At 34.8% G+C, this 16,782-nt stretch overlaps 1 protein-coding gene across 4 annotated transcripts in view; it reads right to left on the bottom strand.

Annotated features, from left to right (window-relative positions):
• The window catches only part of RUNDC3B (RUN domain containing 3B), a gene marked incomplete at its 5' end in the record, with an annotated part of 155,298 nt that overhangs the window by 88,234 nt on the left and 50,282 nt on the right, over positions 1-16,782 (bottom strand). The window lies entirely within an intron of this gene.

Raw genomic sequence — 16,782 nt, forward strand, 5'->3', positions numbered from 1 at the left:
TAATCTTGATGCAGTAAACATCACTTTTACCTAATAAATAAAATGAACTCAATGAAGATGAATTGAGCTCATGCTCTACTCAGCACGGAAATCAAGTTGGTTCCTGTAGCCTATTCTATTGGAGATGATAGGATGTCTTTAAGTCACAGAAATAAATGAGAAGCTATTTTTCCCTGTCTACTTTCACCTCCATTATTCTTAGACAAACATAAAGAAGCCTGACTGAATTTGCTAGCTTTGCACCTCAAAATTTATACGATTGGTTAGAAAAATTACTCACTTATTGAACTATACGGCTTAGAAAGGTTTCAACTTTAAAAATAAATATACTTTTTTTACTGTTAACTTTTCTAAAAGTTATAAAATTCATTTTGAAGAGCAGTTGTTTCTTTTTTTGGTCTAAGCAGAGTTAAAGTTTGTATGTCTTTTTTTTTCAGAATTATGAGAACAGCACTTAAATAAATATCTAGTAAAATGTTCTTCAGTTTAACCAACGTTGACTAAATGCCTACTTCATGCAAAATACTGTTTTTCCTACAGCTTCCAATTATTGTTTAACAATCACCATCTGGAAAAGTACTATAAATTCTTGCCTATGTTGTTTGGCAATTCCTATACAGGAAAACTCCAAAGCCAAATTTCTGAAGTCATATTCCCGACAGATGATATCTTTTTGTTTCATAAGCAAACACTGAAATCTCCCATAGGACATGGTTCCACACCTTTCCAAATACTTTATGAAACTAAACAAAAACCAACCAACCAAACACAGTCAGTAGTGTATAAAAAAAATGAAAGGAAGGAGATATATATATAGCTGTGCTATTGGTCACTTCTATGTCTCTACTATTCACCTCTATCCTCCTATTTGTATCACTGTAAATGAATATTAAATTTGGAAACACATATCCAAAAGGATCTATAACCAAAAGGTACCCTAGTTAAGCCCATGTTAAAACATAATGCTCTTTCTATAACTACAACAAACAAAATGAAAATCTCTCCGCATTAAATGTAAATCAGAACAGAATGCTTTTCATTGAAAATATTAAGAATACCAATTCTTAATGTTTAAACCATATTTACTAGCTCTGCCTTGAAAGTTATGTATCTTACTTGTAGTCATTTACGTAATCAAAAGTTATCAAAGTAAAAACAATTTCCAGGAAAACTGTACTTAAAGTAATTTTACTTCAAAAAATGTATCAAGTAAAATGTATCATGTCCAGATTTATGTCATGGCTTAATCAATCCTTGGTACAAAATGGGAAACAACTACTGAATCTATTATGAAGCTCAATTTATAGTTTAGTTTTTTTTTTAAGCTTTTAATATGTTAGCCTTTATGCCCTGGTTATGCATGTTATTTTGATCCTGGCTATGGAACACCATGTGAAAATTTTAACAATTAAAACATTTTCACTTATTTGTAGGCATTAATTGCTTTAATCATAATTTAATATCTCACTCTAGGTCAGTTATAAGCAACAAGAAGCATCCAGACCAAATGACAATCCACAAGATTCCAAATTATCTGTAGTCAAATTTCAACACCACTGTCATTTTGTAGATGGGAAAGGAGAGGCCCAGAGAGAGCCTGCCTAGACCCAGCACACCCCTGTTCCCTGTAGCCTCATACTGATCTACTCCTTTGGCTACAGACAAGATCTGACACATGGAGAGAATCAGTCAGCTGGCTTTTCTGGTTGGATATGAGTTCTCACTACAGCCTTAGAAATAGGAAAAATAATGGGGCAGTAAACATGCACTGAGAATGAGGTAAACATTTTTCATATAAAATTTAAAGTCTTAGCTTAGTTGCTCCCCAAAATATATATATAAATGAACGACAAAGCTTACATTATTTCAAAGTGGCTCAAGGAGTGCTTGTTAGAAAACGTTCTCATTTGCAGTTGAAATTAAAACTTTTGTTTTAAAGTATACAATATTAAATATTTATTTAAATATATTTATAACATAAAATACATAATATCACATATAAATATAGGATATTAATATATAAAATACATAAAATTTCTTTACATATTTAAAATATATGATGTTAAGACAGTTGAGACAAGACCAAATAAACTGAAAGTGTTTTGTTCAAGAACAAAATTCATTCAAATGTACCATTATAATTATATAATATACTGTGATATTAGGTGTTAGTTTCTGAAATTTCAGCCAAAAGAAGAACCTACTCAGAAATAGATATGCGGGGACTTCCCTGGTGGTCCAGTGGGTAAGACTCCACGCTCCCAATCCAAGGGGCCTGGGTTCAATCCCTGGTTGGGGAACTAGATCCCACATGCATGCCACAACTAAGAAGTCCGCAGGCCACAACTAAGAAGTCCACATGCCACAACTAAAGATCCTGCATGCAAAGATCCCACATACCGCAACTAAGACCCAGCACAGCCAAAATAAATAAATAAATAAATATTTTTTAAAAAAGAAATAGATATGCAATGAAAGAATGCTTAATCATACTGAAGATACCGTGTCTTCTGACTCAAAAAGTATATACTTTTCAAAAACAAATAAATGAAAGTAAATCAACTTTATAATCTTTATATTAAGGTGGAAAATGGCCATCATACAGAAAAGATTACTGACCATGGCTTTATTCTTTTTTTTTTTTGCGGTACACGGGCCTCTCACTGCTGTGTGGCCTCTCCCATTGCGGAGCACAGGCTCCGGACGCGCAGGCTCAGCGGCCATGGCTCACGGGCCCAACCGCTCCGCGGCATGTGGGATCTTCCCAGACTGGGGCACGAACCCGCGTCCCCTGAATCGGCAGGCGGACTCTCAACCACTGCGCCACCAGGGAAGCCCCCTGACCACGGCTTTAAACACATGAATCAGCCTTGGTGATAAGACTGAATATAATTCTAATCCATAAATATGACATTTATTCCATTTTTTCATGTTAGCCCTTGTTATAACTTCAGCTTTCTAATTATTTTGATTTCTTTGACGACTGAGCTACATTATCATGATTGATAAAATTTGACAACTATGTAGAAGGTGAGCCTTTTGCCTTTGTTGTATTTAGTCTAATTTTCTTTCTCTCTGTGTATATACTCTGCTAATAAGGCTACAGGTAGATGACTTTATTTTTACGTGATCCAAGATGGATTCCTGAAAAGATCCCTAGATGGAGTGATTTGTAAACTGACTGCTATTTATAAGGCAAATAACAAAACTGATTATAAATGATCAGATAGTAAGTCAGAATTTTCACAAGTTTTCTTTTTAAACTAGCAATACCAGATAGCATATACTCTCTTCTGTCATTGATAATAATAATGTGCAAGTTCTTATTGTTTGACATTTTGAATCTTCAACCATGTATTTATATGTAAGAGAAAAATCATTCAGTGAAGCAATACTTACAACTGCATTATGTACTGTAATTAAGCTAACAATGAAACAATATTATCTTCTTTTCTATGTAGCCATTTTCCATTTTTTAATAGCTTCTGAAATTAAAATTTAATATTATATATGACATCGTAAACTTTTTATAAGTTTACTTTAAAATGCCATTTACAGGTAGATGCTAGGTACATTAGAAAAAGTATTTGGCTATTTGATTCAACAATTTTTAAAAACTGAGCACCAAAATCATGCAAATATTTTACATTTGAAAAGTCATAGTGACTTGAAAGAAAAGGAATGTACGAAGAATAAAAATATTAGATTATATGCATCAACAACTCATTGAGATTAGAAAATCAGAAAGGTGTAGGAACTGAAATTATGATGCTTTCCAAAGATGAATTAAAGTCCATTAAATTGTGCAATCTTTTCCATGTTCTATAAAATGAGAAATATTTACTTCCTTTAAATGAGCAATATTTGAGCATTTAAAGTGATCAAAACTGTTGCTGAAATTATGTAACAAAAAATTTTCTCAAGAAAACAACTTTCCATTACTGAAAATAAACTATGATTTGATTATTACAAGTACTGTAAGTTGCTCTATGCTAATTTGCAAAAATCATAAGGTCAAACTGGAAATGTCCCATTATTCTTCTGGCGGAAACTCAAAGGGCTACAAACACAGATAAACAAACATGAACTACCATCAGAGACCATCAATTCCTGCTAAATCCAAGAATTCGGAATTACCTGGTAGAATCACAAATTTTTTAACTCTCTCATATATTTAAAAAAAACACTAAAAATATCCTGGGCAATTTTATCAATAGTAGCTATTATTTAATTAATCTTTTCATAATACTTTCTATGTAGTACTCCCTCTCAGAAGCCAAATCTAAATTGGAATTCTTGAAGGGGTTTTGAAAGTGAAGTTCATGTAAAATAAACTTGAAAAATTCTCCAGGGATAACAAAGTTTAAAACCATTAATAAATCTCTCCTTCTATAAATAAGAAAAATATTTAAATTTGGAGGTTAAAATGACTCCTTGAAAATTATGGTTTGGTTACAAAATATAAAAACTGTTTAGTCTGCTTCTCCTAATAAGTACAAATATTTGAGATACTTTTCTTGCTCTTCACCCCAAAATGCCTACAACAAATACAGTTATTAAGAGTACTATGACAATCACATAGCTCCAAAGAGAAGCAAATAACCAAGTATGTGGGAATAGTCTGTTTCAGAATTTTAGACATTCAAAACCATATAAAGTATTACAAAACTAAGATAAGAAAAGTATTTCAGACGTTTCAAAACAGAAATAAACTCTCAAATGAAAAATAAGAGTAAAATAATAAACTACCAATATTAATCATGTAAGAAGACTAATATCAAGGGAGAAAAAAGGTCACTGATCAAAATGGGTTATATAAAAACTAGTTCCACATGATGTAAATAATTAGTGCTTTTCTATTCCAGACTAATTAAAAAAACTCACTCCACAAAAGAAGCAGGCAGGGCTTCCCTGGTGGTGCAGTGGTTGAGGGTCCCCCTGCCGATGCAGGGAACACGGGTTTTTGCCCCGGTCCGGGAGGATCCCACGTGCCACGGAGCGGCTGGGCCCGTGAGCCATGGCCTCTGAGCCTGTGCGTCCGGAGCCTGTGCTCCGCAACGAGAGAGGCCACAACAGTGAGAGGCCCGCATACCGCAAAAAAAAAAAAGAAAAAAACAAGCAGGCAAAGGTCATAATAAAAATATTAGGAAAAAAGATGAATAAACATGAACTTACATTCAATCTCATTTGTAAATAAAAACAAATTAAAATAACAAAATGTTTTATATATTTCATATTAATAGAAGACCAAAAAAAGATATTTTCCCCTTACCAAATTAAAACTTAAAAATATTAATATAATAATATAATGAGGATATGAGAAAAATAACCACATATATTATTGTTGGTACAACCTTTCTGATAGACAATATAGCAACATATATTAAACATAACATAGCATATATATCATAATGTGCATACCCTTTAATTTCAGTAATTACAATTCTAAGAATTCATTAGCTATTATCATTAATATAAAATAATTTTAAAGAAATTAGAAAACTATGTAAAAAAATTTTCAGTGATACATGACAGTATGTTTATGAAAGGGAAATTTGGTAAAAAACTTTGGTAAGCAAAAAGGATATTAATTATGGTTCATTCATACAATGGAATATTATATATTTGTTTAAAAATGAAATGGAAATATACACACGGAAATAGAAAACAGATGCTCAAAATCTTGTACATCAATGTTACAACAGTACTAGTTATAAGAGAAAAAATGGAAACACTCTAAATGTCCATTAAATGATTAATGGAGGGACATCCCTGGTGGCTCAGTGGTTAAGAATCCGCCTGCCAATGCAGGGGACACAGGTTTGATCCCTGGTCCGGGAAGATCCCACAAGCTGTGGAGCAACTAAGCCCGTGCTCAGCCCGCATGCCTTGAGCCCGTGCTCCACAACAAGAGAAGCCACTGCAATGAGAAGCCCGCACACCGCAAGGAAGAGTAGCCCCCGCTCGCCACAACTAGGGAAAGCCTGCACGCAGCAACGAAGACCCAATGCAGCCAAAAATAAATAATTAAATAATATTAATAATAAATTAATTAAAATGGTTAATGGTTACACAAAATGTGGTGTGTCTATATAACGAAATATTAGCCATAAAAAGGAATGAAGTACTCGTACCTGTACAACATGGACGAACCTTAAAAACATGCTAAATGAAAGAAGCCAAACATAAAAGCCACATATTTTATGATTTGATTTACATGAAATGTCTAGAAAAATAAATCCATAAGGACCAAAAGTGTATTAGTGGTTTCCAGGAAATGGTGGGGAGGAGAGCAGAGGAAGTGAGTGCTTAGTGGGTATACATTTTTTTGTAAAGAAATTTAATTTTATTCTAAGAATTTGAAATAGAGGGATTTAATCAGAACTGGGCTTTCTTTTCTTTTCTTTGTACTTTTTTTTTTTTTTTTACTTTAGCTGTGCTGGGTCTTCGTTGTGGTGCGCTGGGTCTACGTTGCGGCGTGCAGGTTCTTCACTGCTGTGTGTGGGCTTCTCTGGTTGCGGCGCACGGGCTCCAGAGCACGAGGATTCAGGCGTTGCCGAGCGCAGGCTTAGTCGCCCAGCAGCATGTGAGATCTTAGTTCCCCGACTAGGGATCGAACCCACGTCCCCTGAATGGTAAGGCAGTTTCTTAACCTCTGGACCACCAGGGAAGTCCCTAGAGTTTCTTTTTTTTTTTTTTTTTTTTGCGGTACGCGTGCCTCTCACTGTTGTGGCCTCTCCCGTTGCGGAGCACAGGCTCCGGACGCGCAGGCTCAGCGGCTATGGCTCACGGGCCCAGCCGCTCCGCGGCATGTGGGAGCTTCCCGGACCGGGGCACGAACCCGTGTCCACTGCATCGGCAGGCGGACTCTCAACCACTGCGCCACCAGGGGAGCCCCCTAGAGTTCCTTTTTAATGTAATGAAAATGTTCTGAAACTGACAGTAGTGATAGTTTCACAACACTGTGAATACTAAAATCCAAGGAATTGTACACTTTAAAATGGTTAAAATGGTGAACTTTATGTTATTTGAATTTAATTTCAAGTCGTAAAATACTAATAAAACAAAATGAAACGAAAAAATATAATATGGCCAATACTAAGGGCAAAATACAGGTCATAACGAAGAAAATACACATATTGTCTATGTATATACATTCATATGTATATACGCAGATAATTTACATGACAGAAATACAAAAAGTTGCCAGCTGCAATTATATCTGGTATTTCTGGAAGTTTTTATTAATACTTCCTATGGCTTTATATTTGATCCTCTTGTTATTTTTACATGGAGTAGGGGTAAGAGGGAAGGCCAAAAAAGACTGGCAGTCCAAGAACACAAAAAGTATATATATACAGAAAGGGGTTAAATTAAGGAATCGTGCTAGAGGTTTATAATTTTCTTTCTTTCTTTTTTTTAAAACATAGTAGAACATTAACAAGAATACAAACAAAGTCAAGTAGTCTACATGGCCAGTATGGGCTAAAATCTTAAAATGAAGAAAGAGGTTTTTCAAAAGGCATCAGAAAAACAAGAAATGATAAGGGCTATAAGCTTAGAAGTAAATAAAAGTTTAGGAATATGATTTTAATCAAAAAAGCTACATGAGGAATATGGAAATCTGAGTGACACTTAAATTTTTCCAGTTACCTTTTTTGTTTTAACCATACTTGCTTTAGAGACTAAAGTTCTCTGTTTTTAGAATCTACATAGTTGTTTAGTTACTACCAAACCTTAAATTTACTATATTATATATAGGTTAATTTTATTTCCTATACAATTTAAGACACTGAACCAAATTTACCATGCTACATATAACCCTGGATGTTTCAAGAATTTTTTGAATATTATGATTTCCTGAGATACAAAATCTGCTGAAGGTTTCCTACATTTCCAAGTATATAATGGAAGTACATTCCAAGTTCAAAGTGACCTTGTCCACTGTCTAAAAGCCAAATTTTGGTAACCGTCGGAGCCACTTTCTTATCTATTGTATATTTTTTTGGCCGGAGTAGGTGGGTTTTATTGGGTGAGTTGTGTTCTTATGTTACAACAGAAACAATTCAAGTCTCATTTTGTGTGCAAACCAAGAATCAAAAGTTGGAAAACCTTCAAAAATGAACAAAGAAAATTCAAAAGCCAAATGGATAGGTTTATCTTTACCCATTGTTTCTAAAAGTGTTATTACTACACTTCAAAAGGTGGCCTCATGGGGAGGTAACTGTTTATCATTTAAGTCAGGAAGAGCTTTGAGGTTCAAGCCAGTGTTCCTGAACAATGCTTAGGTATCATAACAGTTCAACTGGATTGGAGAAATTCTAAAATGTCAAGTCACAGGCGTTCTACCTTATTTTAAGAGTCTGAATCCAGATACTATCAGAGAAAAAAACAAAAACAAAAAAGCCCAAAAAAACCAACCCAGAGTTCAGTACTCTGGGGCTCAAGAAGTAGGAATTTCTCAGAGTTCTGTTTTCCAGCAAATATTCATTATGTGCCTACCATATCCCAGGCACTGTTATAGAAATGTGGGATACATCAATGAACAAAACAGACAAAGATCTTTACCCTAACGAAGCTTACATTTTAGCAGAGGTAAAGGAATATAATAAACAATAATCATAATGAGTAAATCTCGTAATATGTTAGAAGCTAAGACTTAAAAAAAAAAAGTAGGACGGGGCTTCCCTGGTGACGTAGCGGTTAAGAATCTGCCTGCCAATGCAGGGGACATGAGTTCGAGCCCTGGCCTGGGAGGATCCCACATGCTGCAGAGCAGCTGGGCCCGTGCACCACAGTTGCTGAGCCTGCGCTCCAGAGCCCGTGCTCTGCCACAAGAGAAACCATGACAAAGAGAAGCCCGCAGACCGCAATGAAGAGTAGCCCCTGCTCACCGCAACTAGAGAAAGCCCACACGCAGCAGCAAAGACCCAACACAGCCAAAAATAAAAACAAATAAATTAATTAATTAAAAAAAAATAGGACAGGGAAAAGAGGTCAGAAGTGCTTGGGGTGAAAGGAGGAAAGGTGAGTTATAATTTAAAATATACTGCTAAAGCAATTATACTCCAGTAAAGATATTAAAAAATAAAATAAAATAAAATATGCTGGAAGGGTTTAGGCTTCAATGAGCAGTTTTGAAACAGATGGGGAGTTAACCATTTGGATATCTAGGAGAAGTGCAATGGTGCTCTATGACAGCAATGTGTCTGGTATAGTCAAGAAAAAGGAAAAGACCCATGAGGCTAGAGTACACCAATTTAAAAACAAAAAAAGGATTCTCTGTACATAAGTATAATGCGGAAACAATGTTTGGAATCAAGACGAAAATCTAAACTGAATGTGAGTCAGCAAGCCCAATGTTAGTAAGTATAATTAGCAGATTAATTCATAGGAAATTTGATATATTCAATAGTATGTCATTATATTTGGTCATTTTTTCTTCAATTAGTAGTGTATTGCTAATTGATAGGCTTTAGTCCTCTACGATACTCAGAAGATTTTTCATTTTAATCAGTTATTTTCCATATAACCTTTACAAAATTCGCTACCGTATTCCATCCCCACACCACCTAGCTGAAGTTTACGAGATTGTTTCCTTTTGTTTTCAAGATTGTTTCTGACCACTTTACTGCTAAATTTCATATTTTTCTTAAACTGTCTGGTCTACAATACACTACTATAATCAAAGTCACAGATGACATTTTAAAAAATGAAATTATTTTTTAGACATTTGCTGTATTTTATAAGCATTTTAATGACTGTTAACTCTATATGTAAATGATTGTTGAGATATTTTATACCACTATCTTGATTAGTTTTTTGGTGGACTGGAATATTTCAAATGTTCTTTCTTCCAGAAAAGTGATATCCTTCTTGATATTTACATATATCTTATGCTTAACATTTTTAAGGGAGATTAGAGTAATTTAATCAACAAAGAATTCAGTATGTGTAGGCAAGATTTTTTTTTTTTTTTACAGGAAGCAGACTTTATTTCACAGCATTTACCAAAGTAGCATCCAGAGATGGTGAATAGACATAACATTTTCCTAGTGTCCAGAGATGGTGAATAGACATAAATATAACATTTTCCTTGAAAATAAGTTTAACAAATTTTTAAAAAGAATGATTAATGAGCTTCTTTTTTTAAATTGAAATATAGTTGATTTACAATATTGTGTTAATTTCTGCTGTACAGCAAAGTGATTCAGTTATACATACATACATTCTTTTTTTAATATTCTTTTCTATTATGGTTTATCATAGGATATTGAATACAGTTCCCTGTGCTATACAGTAGGACCTTGTTGTTTATCCATTCTCTATATAATAGCTTACATCTGCTAACCCCAAATTCCCACTCCATCCCCTCCCCAATGCTCTTCCCCTTGGCAACCACAAGACTGTTCTCTATGTCTGTGAGTCTGTTTCTGATTCATAGATAAGTTCATTTGTATCATATTTTAAATTCCACACATAAGTGATATCATATGGTATTTGTCTTTCTCTTTCTGACTTACTTAATTTAGTATGATAATTTCTTGCTGCATCCATGTTGCTGCAAATGCCATTATGTCGTTCTTTTTTTAAAATTTATTTTTATTTTTTTCAATCTCCCATAAAAAATGAAATTTTAATTTTTATTTGAGGTACTTTTATACCCCTTTCTTGTGTGGAGCCTTCCCTGACCCATCCAAGCAGAAAGGATTATTCATCCTTTTGCACTACATCACCCTCATTAATAGTTCTACTATGACTCAACGACAATATTATACATCATTATTTCTTAATGTATCCTCCCTTTGCCCTCCAAAACTGAGTTTCATGTGAAAGCATGCCTGATTAATCTTCGTATCCCATCCCCTAGCACAGGGCCTACATGGACTGCTAAATAAGAGAATGAAAGGGATAAAGAGAATAGGGTGTGTATGTGTGGAAAAGATTAGGGGAAAACGGACAAAAGAGGAGGGCATTAGTACAATGTCAAATTTAAAGCATCTGCTCCAGAAAAAGTATAGGGAACTCACACTATGATTCATTTCCAAAGCAGAGGAAAAGTGAGTTACATTTAGCCAAGAAACATGTGAAGGGCTGATAGTAAAGGAATTTTCCTTGGGGTTTCCTTCTACTCTGCTTTATGAAAAACTACTCAACTTCCTAAAGTAAGTCGGGATCAATAAGGGGTAATTTTAAGTATTACAATGAAAGAGCGGGATCCTTGCCATTTTAATATGTTTTAATGGAAAGTGATAAAATTTGAGGGAGCTATAAATATATTTTTTAACCTACAGTAAATTTACCGTTGGTATACAGTTCTATGATTTTTTTTAAATGCAAGCAGTCATGTGACCATGTCCATAAGACACATAACAGTTCCAACCACCCAAAAAGCCTCCTTAATGCTGACACTATATAATCAACACCCCCAAACTCTAACCCCTGATAACCAGAGAAGTCTGACACAATAGTTCAGCTTTCTCTAGAATGTCATATAAATGGAAGCATACAGTATCTAACCTTAAGAGTTTCACTTCTCTCACTTAGCATAATACATTTGAGATTCATGCAGGTTGTTGTGTGTAGAAAGAAGTTTTTTCCTTTTATCGCTCACTTTGTCCATTGTATGGATATATAACAGTTGGTTTATCTAGTCATCACATAAAGGACATTTGGGCTGTTTCCAGTTTTTAGTGATTATGAATAAGGCTGCTATGAACAGGTCTTTGTGTAAATATAAGTTTCCATTTCTCTTGAATAAAGGAGTGAGATTTCTGGGAAACTATTCTGCATTCCCACCAGTAACACATGAGAGTTCCAGTTTCTCCACATCCCCACTAGAACTTGGTATAGGTGTGCAGTAGGGCCTGATTGTGGTTTTAATTGCACTTCCCAAGTACCTAATGATAATGAGCACATTTTCATGTGTTTCCTTGCCATTTGTGTATTTTCACTGGTGAAGTATCTGTTCGAACCTTTTCCCCATTTTTAAATTGGGTTAGTTCTTTCCATAATATTACATGTTTATAGTTCTTGGGATATCCTGGACACAAGTCCTTTGTCAAATATGTGATTCGCAACTATTTTCTCCCAGCCTATGGCTTGTCTTACTCTCTTAACAATGTCTTCTGGAAGACAAAAGTTATTAATTTTGATGAGGTCAACACTTCATTATTTTTTGCTTTTATGGATTATGCTTCTATTGTTTTATCTAAAATCTGTTTGCCTAATTGAATGTAACAAAGATGTTTTATATTCTTAAGGTTTTTATACTTTTACATTTAGTCTATGATCCATTTTGAATTAATTCTTGTATGTGGTGTGAGGTATGACTCATAGTTCATTTTTTACATACAGTAATCCCATTGTTCCAGCACCATTTGTTGAAAAAGATTATCAATTCACCAGTGAATTGCCTCTTCATCTTAGCCAAAACCAATCAAGCATATTTGTGTGCCTCTATTTCTGGACTCTGTTCCATTCCACTGATCTATATGTAAAAGCTTTCACCAATAACACACTCTTTTAATCATTGTATCCTGACCGTCTTGAAATCAGAGAGCTTGAGTGTCCAACTTTGTTCTTCCCTTGTGAAATTGTTTTGCCTTTTCTACTTACTTTGTTTAGCCATTTATAGAATCTGCTTGATATCTACAAAAAAACCTGCTAAGATTATGAAAGTGCATTGACTCTATCGATCAATACAGACATCTTAACAATGTTAAGAACTGACATCTTAACAATGTTGAGTTTTAGAGGAATTATCTCGTCTAAAATGTCAATAGTACTAAGGTTGAGAAACCCTGCTGCAGACATCTGTAGATGCCTGCTACTGAATGTTTGTATCTTACTGAATGTTTGTGTCTCCCCAGTATTGAAACCTAATCCCCACGATGACGGTATTTGGAAGTGGGGTGCTGAGGAGGTTATCACATCATAAGCCCTCACGAATGGGATTAGGGCCTTATAAAAGAGACCGAGAAAGAGCCCTCACTCCTTCCACCATGTGAAGACACAGCAAATTTCTGTTGTTTATAAGCCATCCAGTCTATGGTATTCTGTTAAAGTAATCCAAATGCACTAAGACCATTTAAGGAAGTTCTCTTCTCATATCTAGTTTACGGAGTAGTTTTATCATGAATTAATGTTTTTAGTCTGTTAATAAAATGAAATACATGAACTGATTTTCAAATACTGAAATGTCCTTGCATCCAGGGCTTGATTTGTTAATATTTAATTGAGGATTCCAGTATCTATTTCCATGAGGGGTAGTGGTATACAGTTTCCTTTCCTTGTAATATTTTGTCTAGTTTTGCATCAGGCTAACGCTGACCTCATAAGATGAAGTGGGAAATATTCTCTCCCCTCCTATTTTCTGGTAAAGATTGAGTGGGATTATTATTATTTCTTTCTTAAGTTGTTGGTCACAATCAACAGTAAAACCATGTAGGCCTGGAGTTTCATTTGTTGGAAGGTTTTCAACTACCTGTTCAATCTCTTTAATAGATATAGGCCTAGTCAACTTATCTATTTCTTTGTAACTCTTGTTAGGATTTGTCTTTGAAGAAATTGGTCCATTTCATCCAAGTCAAATTTATGTTAAGAGCTGTTCATAGAATTTACTTATCCTTTGAATATAGGGTCTATAATGATATGTCCACTTTCATTCCTGATACTGGTAACTTGCGTCTTCTCTTTTTCTTGGCCACTCTAACTAGAGGTTTATGAATTTTATTGATGTTTAAAAAAAACAGCCTTTCACATGATTGGTTTTATCTACTGTTTTTAATTTTATCAATTTCTGCTTTTATCTTTATTGTTTTGTTCTTTCCACTTGCTTTGGGTTTAGTTTTCTCATTTTTCTAGTTTCTTAAGGTGGAATCTTAGCTTATTAACTTTAAACCTTTCTTCTTTTCTAACATAAGCTTTTAATGACTTAAATATGCCTCTAAGCACTGCTTTAACTGCATCCCATAAACTTGGATATGATGCATTTCATTTTTCATTTAGTTCAAAATACTTGCTAATTTTCCTTGAGACTTCCTCTTTGACCCATGAGTTACTTACAATTTTTTTTAAATTCCCAAATATTTGGTGATTTTTCAGATCTTTCTGTTCTCAATTTCTAGTTTAAGTCTGTTACAGTCAGAGAACATATTTTGAATGATTTTAATTCTTTCAAATGTGTTAAGGTTGGTGTTATGGCTCAGAATAAGATATTTTTGAATGTCCCATTTGCCCTTGAAAAGAACATACAACCTGCTGTTACTGGGTGGAGTGTTTTATTAATGTCAATCAAGTCAGTTGGTTAACAATGCTGTTCAGATCTCTTGTATTATTGATATTCTGTCTACTTGACCTACTGATTATCATGAAAAGAGTGCTGTAGTTGATAAGTACAACTGTGGATTTTTCTGTCTTTAATCTCCAGTCAGTTCTACCAGCTTTTGCTCTTTGAAACTCTGGGGGGTTTTTTTTTGTTTTTGTTTTTTTGTGGTACGTGGGCCTCTCACTGTTGTGGCCTGCTCCCATTGCGGAGCACAGGCTCTGGACGCGCAGGCTCAGTGGCCATGGCTCACAGGCCCAGCCGCTCCACGGCATGAGGGATCTTCCCGGACCGGGGCACAAACCCATGTCCCCTGCATCGGCAGGTGGACTCTCAACCACTGTGCCACCAGGGAAGCCCTAAAGCTCTGTTTTATAAAAATATCTTTTTTTTTAAACTATCTGTATCACTATATTAAACTTTTTTTAAAAAAATTAACATTTTTTTAATCCAAACAATCTCTTTTAATTGGTGTGTCTAGATGATTTATATTCAATGTAATTAATAATACAATTGGATTTAGGTCTACCATTTCATTGTTTTCCATTTATCCTTTATTCCCCCTGCCTTCTTTGGGTAATTTTAATATTTTCAGCATTCCATTTTAATTTATCTATTGGATTTTTACTGGATCTCTTAGCTGTTCTATAGTCATTGCTTTAGGGATTACAATGTAAAACCTAACCTTTGAGACTTTTGGGACAACATTAAATGCACCAACATTTGCATTATAGGGGTCCCAAAAGAAGAAGAGAAAGAGAGTGGGCCTGAGAAAATATTTGAAGAGATTATAGCCAAAAACTTGCCTAAAGTGAGAAAGGAAACACTCAGGTCCAGGAAGTGCAGAGAGTCCCATACAGGATAAACCCAAAGAGGAACACACCAGGACACATATTAATTAAAGTGACAAAAATTAAACACAAAAATATTAAAAGCAACATGGGAAAAGCAACAAATAACATACAAGGGAATCCCTATAAAGTTAACAGCTTATTTTTCAGCGGGAACTCTCCAGGCCAGAAGGGAGTGGCATGATATATTTAAAGTGCTGAAAGGGAAAAACCGACAACCAAGAAAACTCTACCCAGCAAGGCTCTCATTCAGATTCGATAGAGAAATCAAAAGCTTTGTAGACAAGCAAAAGCTAAGAGAATTCAGCACTACCAAACCAGCTTTAGAACAAATGCTAAAGGAACTTCTGTAGGCAGGAAAAAAAAAAAAGAGGCCACAACTAAAAACAAGAAAATCACAAATGTGAAAGCTCACCAGTAGAGGCAGCCATACAGTAAAAGTAGGAAATCATCCACACACAAATATGATATCAAAACCAACAGCCATGATAAGAGGAGAGTACAAATGCAGGAAATGGGACATGCATTTGAAATTAAGAGACCAGCAACTTAAAACAACCTTGTATATATATAGACTGCTATATCAAAACCTCACGGGAACTGCAAACCAAAAAACTACAATAGATACATACACACAAAAAAACCCCACCCAAACACAACACTAAAGACCATCATCAGATCACAAGAGAACAAAAAGAGGAACAGAAGAAAAAAGACCTACAGAAACAAATCCAAAACAATTAAGAAAATGGCAATAGCAACATACCTATCAATAATTACCTTAAATGTAAATGGATTAAATGCTTCAACCAAAATACACAGACTGGCTGAATGGATACAAAAACAAGACCCATATATATGCTCTCAAGCCACCCACTTCACATCTAGAGACACACAGAGACTGAAAGTGAGGGAATGGAAAAAGGTATTCCATGTTAATGGAAATCACAAGAAAGAGTAGCAATACTCGTATCAGACAAAAGAGACTTTAAAATATTAAAATAAAGGTGTTACAATAGACAAGGAAGGACACTATATAATGGTTACAGGATCAGTCCAAGAAGAAGTTATAACAATTGTAAATATATATGCAACCAACATAGGAGCACCTCAATATATAAGGCAAATGCTAACGCCATAAAAGGGGAAATCAACAGTAACACAGCAATAGTGGGGGATTTTAACAACCCACTCACACCAATGGACAGATCATCCATACAGAAAATCAATATGGAAACATAGGCCTTAAATGACACATTACATCAATGGACTTAAGTGATATTTATAGAACATTCCATCCAAAAGCAGAATACACTTTCTTCTCAGGTGCACATGGAACACTCTCCAGGATAGATCACATCTTGGGTCACAAATCAAGGCTTGGTAAATTTAAGAAAGTTGAAATCATATCAAGCATCTTTTCTGATCACAATGCTGTGAAATTAGAAATCAATTACAAGAAAAAAACTGTAAAAAGCACAAACACATGAAGGCTAAACAGTATGTTACTAAACAACCAATGGATCACTGAAGAAATCAAAGAGGATATTAAGAAATACCTAGAGAGGGCTCCTCTGGTGGCGTAGTGGTTAAGAATCCACCTAC

This window comes from Grampus griseus (assembly GCF_964374135.1).
Source record: "Grampus griseus genome assembly, chromosome: 9".
NCBI lineage: Eukaryota > Metazoa > Chordata > Mammalia > Artiodactyla > Delphinidae > Grampus > Grampus griseus.